General features: G+C 40.9%; 1 long non-coding RNA gene across 1 annotated transcript; it reads left to right on the forward strand.

The window, feature by feature from the left end:
- Positions 1-3,112: 3,112 nt before the first annotated feature.
- LOC108434256 lies at positions 3,113-5,776 on the forward strand. Its single transcript, XR_001858353.2, has 2 exons — positions 3,113-3,288; positions 5,203-5,776. It is a non-coding gene; the product is annotated as an uncharacterized LOC108434256 (long non-coding RNA).
- The last annotated feature ends 3,067 nt before the right edge of the window (positions 5,777-8,843 follow it).

The raw sequence follows: 8,843 nt of genomic DNA on the forward strand, positions 1-8,843 counted from the left end.
TGTTGTGTAAAATGTAATTTCTGCCTGTTTTGGAAGGCCGTCAGTTGAAATATGCACATCCTCTTTAATATTGTTGCCTGATTTACAAAAGCAGAGCTAGATTTTTTAATTGGTGGATTTTGAGCAATGCTGCTAATTAGGAGAGAGGAGCTTGTTAGCATTAGCTTAGCTAGCATAAGAGCTCTGCATGGGTTCAGTTCTGGCTAACTAAAGCCCCGACACAAGTTTAAATGATTCACATTTATGGGAGTGAAGTGGAGAAACAGGTGCTGAAGCGACTGAAAGGTGAAATCAAACCTGTTCTGTGGTGTTTGGATCGGCTAACTTAGCATTAGCAGCTCAACAGAGTCACAACATTTCACACACAGAGAGCAGTGTCCCAGTTAATCTGATTACAGAGAAAAATATTTTATTTGACTACATTAATTAAAAATATCCAAGTACATTGACACTACTGGGCTTGCAGAAAGTTCCTCCAGCCATTTAAACACCTTTTTTATTTGCAAAAATGGCTGTACTTCTAATAATAATACTGCTTATTGGCTTAGCTATAAAAAAGCTTCCTTTGTTTGTTTTTTGGTAGGACGCTGTTTGTAGTTCATCATTAACGGCTTTTGAAGAGTTCCTCCGCTTCGAAATCTGGTTGAAAACAAATGCTGTGTTCTAGATAGCTTCGCTACCCCCTCAAAGCACCCTCTGTAAGACATTTCTGCTAGTGGTTCCACTTTTCAGTAGAGGCCTAGGTTGCGCTCGCTAGGCGCTTCAATGCTGTCCTTTAATCACAACGTTGATTTGCATCGGGCTGAGAAGCGCATTGTGTCAAGCGCTTAAATGAGATGTTTTATTAAAGACTGCGGCCATCGCCAGGCCCCCCGTTGCACCAGCCTCAGGTATGGGGGTCAGGCAATATGAAAGAGACCATGCTAGTCCATATTCAGCCACTTCTACAGGAACAACAGAATGGATCAAAGGCTTCGGAGGTGGGGAGGGGTTGTTGCGTTGGTGGATTTCAGGTTCAGAGATGGGGGGGGGTTGGCACACAAAAGAGAGACAAGCTCAATACCCTTTCTGTTAATTACCACCACAATGAGCAGAGTGGTGGTCCGCACGGTGTGGGGAGCGAATCAGGCTGGATGGAGAAGGAAGGACGATACGGGGGCTAACAGAGGGGACAGACAGCCTGGGAAGGGGAACAAAGAAGTGGTAACAAGGTCAAGGAACTGAAACTTCTTAGTAGTGTTTGAATGATGGATGTGAAATACAACAGGTGAGGAAAGTGTGAGGGGAATGAAAAATGCCCACTATTCTTATACAGCCATCGCAGAAAAGCAGGTTAGTGGGCACTTTGGGAGTGAAGACCACCTCAACACTACATCACTGACTTTCTGGAGAGAAGGTGCCAGTTTAAAGGACCCATTTCATGGAAAACTGAATTTTCCCTGCTTTTTTGAAATAAGAGTTTGATGTAAAATAAAATTATTGGAGGTTCAGAAAACAAATCCAAATACGGAAACCAAGCAGCAAAAGATGTTGTATCATGATGATTTATGATGTCATAAGTTCTATGGATTGTTTTTTTGGACTCCTTTTGCATATAGTATAAAGGCCAGTCAATCAGAATAGTGGTTACATACATCAAAAAATGAATTATTAAACTACACAATTAATAATTAAACTACACAAATGTTGTAAGTGGAGCTTTGAGAAAGCAAGAAAAATATAGAATATGAACCTTTAAATTAGATTTCATGGAAATCTATGTAAAATTGAGCACTGGACTAGGTATCAATACCAAAGCCAAAAGGTGTCTCTGGACCCAGTGTTGGTTAATCCCACTGTAATCACAGGAAAACAGTCAGCAAGGTTTTAAATAATATTTTTTATTGTGGGCCTAAAACTATACGACACAAACGTTATGGCCACAGAAATTCAGAGACTCAATATCTCACAGTTATGACTTAGCATGTCATAATTAGGATTTACAATTTCATAATTGTGATTTACTATCTCGTAATAAGTCTTATAATCACGACTTAATATCTCATGATAATGACTGTCATAATTATGACTTGATATCTCGTAATTATGACATAGCATGTCATTATTATGACTTGCTATCTATAATGAGTTTCTCTCTCATAATAATGACTTACCTTCTAAGTCACAATTATGAGATACCAAGTCATAACGATGAGATGCTAAGTCACAAATATGAGATACCAAGTCAGAACGATGAGATACTAAGTCACAATTATGAGATACCAAGTCATAATGATGAGATACTAAGTCACAATTATGAGATACCAAGTCATAATGATGAGATGCTAAGTCACAATTATGAGATACCAAGTCATAATGATGAGATACTAAGTTGCAATTATGAGATACCAAATCATAACGATGAGATACTAAGTCACAATTATGAGATACCAAGTCACAATGATGAGATGCTAAGTTGCAATTATGAGATACCAAGTCATAACGATGAGATACTAAGTCACAATTATGAGATACCAAGTCATAACGATGAGATGCTAAGTCACAATTATGAGATACCAAGTCACAATGGTGAGATTCTAAGTCACAATTATGAGATACCAAGTCATAACGACAAGATGCTAAGTCACAATTATGAGATACCAAGTCATAACGATGAGATACTAAGTCACAATTATGAGATACCAAGTCATAACGATGAGATGCTAAGTCACAATTATGAGATACCAAGTCACAATGGTGAGATGCTAAGTCACAATTATGAGATACGAAGTCATAACGACAAGATGCTAAGTCACAATTATGAGATACCAAATCATAACGATGAGATCCTAAGTCACAATTATGAGATACCAAGTCACAATGGTGAGATGCTAAGTCACAATTATGAGATACCAAGTCATAACGACAAGATGCTACATCACAATTATGAGATACCAGATCATAACGATGAGATACTAAGTCACAATTATGAGATACGAACGGGCGTTCATGCATAACATTTCTGAAGCCTGCAGAGGAGAATTATGGGGGAAAAAACACTTTTACACAAAAATAACAAACTGTAAACAAAGCCGGCGGCGCTAGGACCCCACACAGCAGGGCTGATGCAGTGCGCATGCGCAGAGCCTCTTCCAGCCCTACTCCTGAACCCTAGCGCTGCGATGGCGGAGCGGCTGCTTCTTTCTGCCTTTGCCGGCTTCGTTTCGCTCTGCGCGTCTGTTTCCGCTCAACCGGGCGAGTTTAAAAGCAACGAAAGACCCTATGAGGTGCTGCAGAGTCAGAACTTAGGTAAGACACCTTTAAACGGGGGACACTGCAGGGCTGACGTCGAAATGTCCGTTCCACCTTAAATGGTGCTGCAGTTGCTGCGCCGTTTAAGGTGGAACGGAGAGGTCCATTGAGAAGCTTCAGCTCCGTGATCTTCCTGTGGACGCAGGCTGGTTTCTCCAACCACACAAAGCTTCCTGAGGCCTTACTGGCAGCTGGTGGCAGGTGTAGACAGTGGGAGATGGTGTGCAGGCCAGGGGTCATCAGCCCTGCTTCTGGACATCTGCAGAGCTTGATGATGATGATGTAACCCCTTTGTCCTCTGCACCTGATCCCAGCTGATGACCGCCTTCAAAAGGCCTTCAAGTGATTGAGATTTGTCTGATGTCCAGGAGGAGGGTGGGCGTCCGCTGGTCTGGCGTCCACTTTATTAGAAGCATCATCTACCTGGCAGCTCCACTCAGTGACCATCCTGTAGTCCACCTCCCTTATAGGTCCACAGTTACAGGCTGCGGCTCATCTGTAATAATTTATTGAAGTTAATTAGTAAATATATTGGGTTTTTTAATACTGCACATTTTGTAAGTTGCTCTGGATCCAAAAGAAATAGATGAGTGTAAACGTCAGCCGCCCTCTGCCGGCGGTCAGCCCCTGACCACTGCTTTGGTTGGAAGCCCATTTTTGCCAGTCAGAGCGGGAAAAAAATCATCTTTATTTCTGGCAGCAAAACTATAACTTAATATGTTGAAATTATGACTTAATTATTTCAGATTTTGATATTTTATCAAAATAATGCTTATTATCATATTTCAAAGAAAGGAAAGGATCACTTGAGAGGATAATACAAAATACTTAGATTTTAGTATCTATTGCTAAATATTAATACGAAGTACTAAAATTTCAAGAAAATAAATTAGTATTTTAAGATACTAATTAACATTTTAAACAGAAAAAGAATTGCCTGTGTTTTTCTGCTGTTTCTTCTTTAGACTTAGTACATTTCGTTGAAATCTGGACTTTCCCTAAATATTATCACAGTATCTCAAATTAATTACATACTTACGTGAAATATTTTCCTAAAATTTTGAAATAATGATTTATTAAATGGAAATATTGAGCTAGTGTCTTAAACTTGAGATTCTAAGGTACTGTGCCAAAATAACAAGTTTTTTTTTTTTAAGTCATTTTTACAAGATACTAAGTCATTATTTTGACATAATAAGTCACTGTTTAGTTATTTCTGGAAGCAGTACGTCAGAAATACTGACTCAGTGTCTTAAAATACTTTTTTCAAATATGGACTTAGTACCTAAAAATAAAGACTTTTCTTGAAATACTAATTTAAGATGAAAATAATAATAATTTTTCAGGACTTCACGATGCTGGGTAAAAATCAGAAATGTGAAACAATTCAGTTTCAACAGGGAGAGTAATTATTCTGGGATAGTAAGTGGTTGTTATGAGATATTAACTCATCATTTTGACAGAAGAAGTCAGTATTTAGAGAAAAGTCTGTTATTTCTGGCTGCAGGGTGTCAGTATATTGGCTTGGTGTTTGAAATAATGACTTAAAATGTTGACTTTTTTTTAAAATGTGAAGTTTGAAATGATTTTTTTCCAGATTTTGACAGACTTATAATATAAAATAATGAGTTATTTTAAATAACGACATTTTAAGACGGATCATTATTACAGCATGCAAAGTTAATATTTTGCGAAAACAAGTCGTTATTTCGAGATGCTAAATCTGTATTTTGACGCAGCGCTGCCAGAAACAGAGAAAGAGAAAAGAACGTGGGCGTTTTTAATCTGGGTGGTGGGCTTTTCTCAGCACGGCAGAGACCCTGACGCAGTAGTGCTGACAGATTGTGCTGCTCGTCTGTAGTAAAGTGTGTGACAGACTGTGCGATAATCCAGGCTCGCCCTCTCTCTCAGTGCTGTTGGTCAGCGTCCTGTCCGCCCTGCTGCTGGCCATGCTGATCATGGCGGTGTGCGTCTACAAGCCCCTACGGAGACGGTGAGAGAGGGGCCGGGATGGACCGATCAGCGGGACCACCGAACCCAGGACCATAAAGACGTCCCTCTGCGGGAACACGACACGGATGCACCGTCAATCAATGCCTGCTGTTTGTTTACACTTTAGAAGGACCGAAACTTTTCTTCAGGCTAGCTTTGCAGGGTTTCTCGGTCTGGTCTTTGGAGATGGTCCACATTTCTGCTCCCACTACCGGTGATTCAGTGAAAAAATGAGGGCTACAGACCGGATTGAGAGCAGCATGTTCTGCATCACCCCACGTTGTTGGTCTTTTCCACCATTAAGTTGTAGACTACTGAATCAGTTCTGCTGTCTGGTGTATTTCGAAAGCTGCTACGTTATTTTTACAGCGTATTACCTGCACTTTGATTTTGTTCGATTCTCCTTTTGAATGTCGTTTGTAGTATTTATTGTCAGATGTTTATTTGATGATTTGTAGGGATTTTGATATGTGGAATAAATTCCTTTCCAAAGCCTCAGACTTTTAGTCCGTCACTGGAAAATGTAAGGAATGCAAGCAGTGTGTGAGGTTACTATCAGTGCAGCCGTCGTTTTTTCCCAAATCTCTGTGTGATTAAATGGCAGAGATGTAGGCCGAGTCGTTCTGGGTGGTTTGGTGTGAAACGCTCTGTTCTGGACAAACTTACCGAGTCAGTATCATTCACAGTGGTGGTGATGGGAACCAGACGTCCAGTCTCTGAAGACTCCCTCGCAGAAAGTTCCTACATGTGAATTCACGGCCTGATGACTGAGACACTGCTTCATGATAGGTTTGGCTTGTGTTTTAATGAGTGTATTTTAAAACCCATTTATGGTGGAGGGATACGTGCAGGGCACTGTGAGGCAAACTAGTCCACAAAGAAAACCCTTTATTTATTTATTCACTTTTTTGTGAATAAAATTTTCCATTACTTTTTCATCATCAACATCACATATAAAACTTGAGAGACTGGTGTAGGTTCTCTGGTGGTTCTGGATAGTAAATAAAATGTCTATATCTGTGCTGTTAGTCATGGTGACACCTGGTTCCCATCACCACCACTGTAGAGACTCTGATGTCTTTACAATCAACCATTTCACACCAAACCGCTCTGAATGACTCTGTTTACATCTCAACCACTGAATTATGAAGAATTCTTTTTAAAAATAGTGGAATATTTTACCGAGTGTTTCTAACTACCTGACTCAACTCAAGTACAGGAGTGCTGAATGGAGGCCTATACCCCACAAATTAGCATGGTGCTAATCTAAATCACCAGAGACTCGCCTCAAAGTGTGTGGATTACAGTCATTCAGCATCTCTGACCGACTCGCCGATGTGGTTTATCATCTATAAACATGATCAGAATTATAGAGGAAGTTCAGACTTGAAGGCGCTAGCACTGTTTTTAGCTTCGGGGACCTACGTTTTGGGGCTAAACTGTACAAATTGGCTTTCCGATCACTTGAAACGTTTGAAACCATAAAATATCTGTTAGTGCAGTTTATTTAGACCAAACAGGTTGGTGCTATTTTGAGCTCATCTTCTTTTCCACAGGCTGTTCCTGTTGTCTTCCCTGCTAGCCTGTTTATGAGCGCTCACTCCTCAGCACCTAGCGATGCATTAGTGTAGCCTGAAGAGCCCTCCTGCTAATCTAGCACCCCTACTCTCATTAAAACGCAGAGGGTCTTCTTAGAGTCTCCTTAACCCACAGCCATGACAACAGAGTGTGTGGATGGACTCGGTCCCACAAAGTTGTGAAGAAGCTAATGTGGACCAGAGGCCCACCTGAAGACGACAGATGCTATAATGCTATAAGTAGCCAGCGTCTGGCTACATTTAGCCAGTTACAGGCTGACGTCTTTACAGTGGTGGTGATGGGAACCAGGCGTCCCAATGACTACAACACGGATACAGACGTTTTATTCACTATCCAGAACCACCAGAGAACCCACGTGGGTCTTCTGAGTTTGTATATGTAACAGTGATGATGGTAAAACTGGAGAATCTGATTTTTTTTTCTTTTTTTTCTGTTTTTTGGGGACTATTTTGCCTCTGAACACCCTCCGGGTACCCCTCCACCATTGATGGATAAAAACAACCCTGATTAAAAAAAAGGATAGAAGACCACTGTTGACCCACTGGAGGCAGAGCTGGTGGTCTACCAGTGGTTAAGCAGAGTAATAGGCAAAACTTGGCTCATTTTCCACTTAGAGTCCAGTTTACTGACTTTTCCTTCCTTCTTATCTTTAGTTACACTTTGTAAATCAGTTTTATAAGTAATTTTAATTGAACACAGGATCTATAAAAAGCCATTTTTTCCTCAGTTTTTTAGAATATTTGTCTATAAGTTTATTTTCTAAAATAAAAGTCTCTGTACATTGAAAATCTGTTTGAGGAGATTCAAAACTAGGTACAAGCTGTTTGGAGGACAGTAATCTGGGTGGTCCAAGGGTTGGACCACCAATGGCAACCAGTCACTGGGGTGCTGACCTTTGCAAACCAGCGGACCGGGAATAAAAGTAATTTAGTTGCAAACACAGATAAAATGAATCTCATATAATGCTAAAACTCTCCATCCCCACGGGTACCAAGTCATTTGTTATAAGCTGTCAAGTCATTTAAACGTATCTAAAATGACTGCGACATCTGTAGGACGTCAAGAATGCAGTGCGGCTAAAATTACAATCCAGAATGGAGTATCTAATAAAATGAGAATAACATGTTATTAAACATGAAGTTTTAAGAAAATATATCTAGAATCTGTTAGAATATCTATTAGAATAAAATGAGAAAATGTATATTATATTAATACCTATATTAACACCTAGAACGAGGTTCTAATGAAATTTATTTTTAGAATGAAATTGTAATAAAACTTAAATTATTTTGAACTGAATGTCCAACATGAATTTCTACTAAAAATGAGTATTCAGAATGAAGTTATAAAATGAATATCTAGATTCACGATTCAGAATAAATTAATATTCAGAACACAGAGTATTTCAAAAACGCAGATCAAATCTCGAGGCAGGTAAATGGAGATGCTGCCATGAGGAGTGAACGTGGCTGCTCCTGGAGAGGCGGAGGCGGAGGTGGAGCTGAGCACAGAGGTCTGTCAGGAATACCTGGTGTTCGGGAAGGCCGCGCAGGAAGAATTGAACGCCTTGCTGCCAGAGGAGCTGAGAGGGCATGGAAAAGCCACCTGCCCTGGTTCAGCCTCTCCAATGGAGACGATGCCCACAGAGCAGGTGCTTGGTGGTCCACTGGGGTCAGAGGAGGACACCACACCCAGAGCGCGGTACACCGAGGAGCCACAATGCCAAGGATGTAGCCCAGAGAGAGAACTGGGGTGTGGGCTGTCCGGCACAGTGGACAGGTTGGGACGGTGAACATGCCAGGACTCCATTCAGTCCAGGGGCTTGTTTAGCCTGTGTTGGTTGCCGGGACGGCCAACCTTTGGTGGGGGGCTGTGTGGCGTCTGCCACAGGCTGTGCTGCCGTGAGGAGCGTAGGGGGTGTGGCCATTCAAAGTGGCTCTCAGGAGGTGCAGCGCTCTCAA

This window comes from Pygocentrus nattereri, chromosome 20, assembly GCF_015220715.1.
Source record: "Pygocentrus nattereri isolate fPygNat1 chromosome 20, fPygNat1.pri, whole genome shotgun sequence".
Classification (NCBI taxonomy): domain Eukaryota; kingdom Metazoa; phylum Chordata; class Actinopteri; order Characiformes; family Serrasalmidae; genus Pygocentrus; species Pygocentrus nattereri.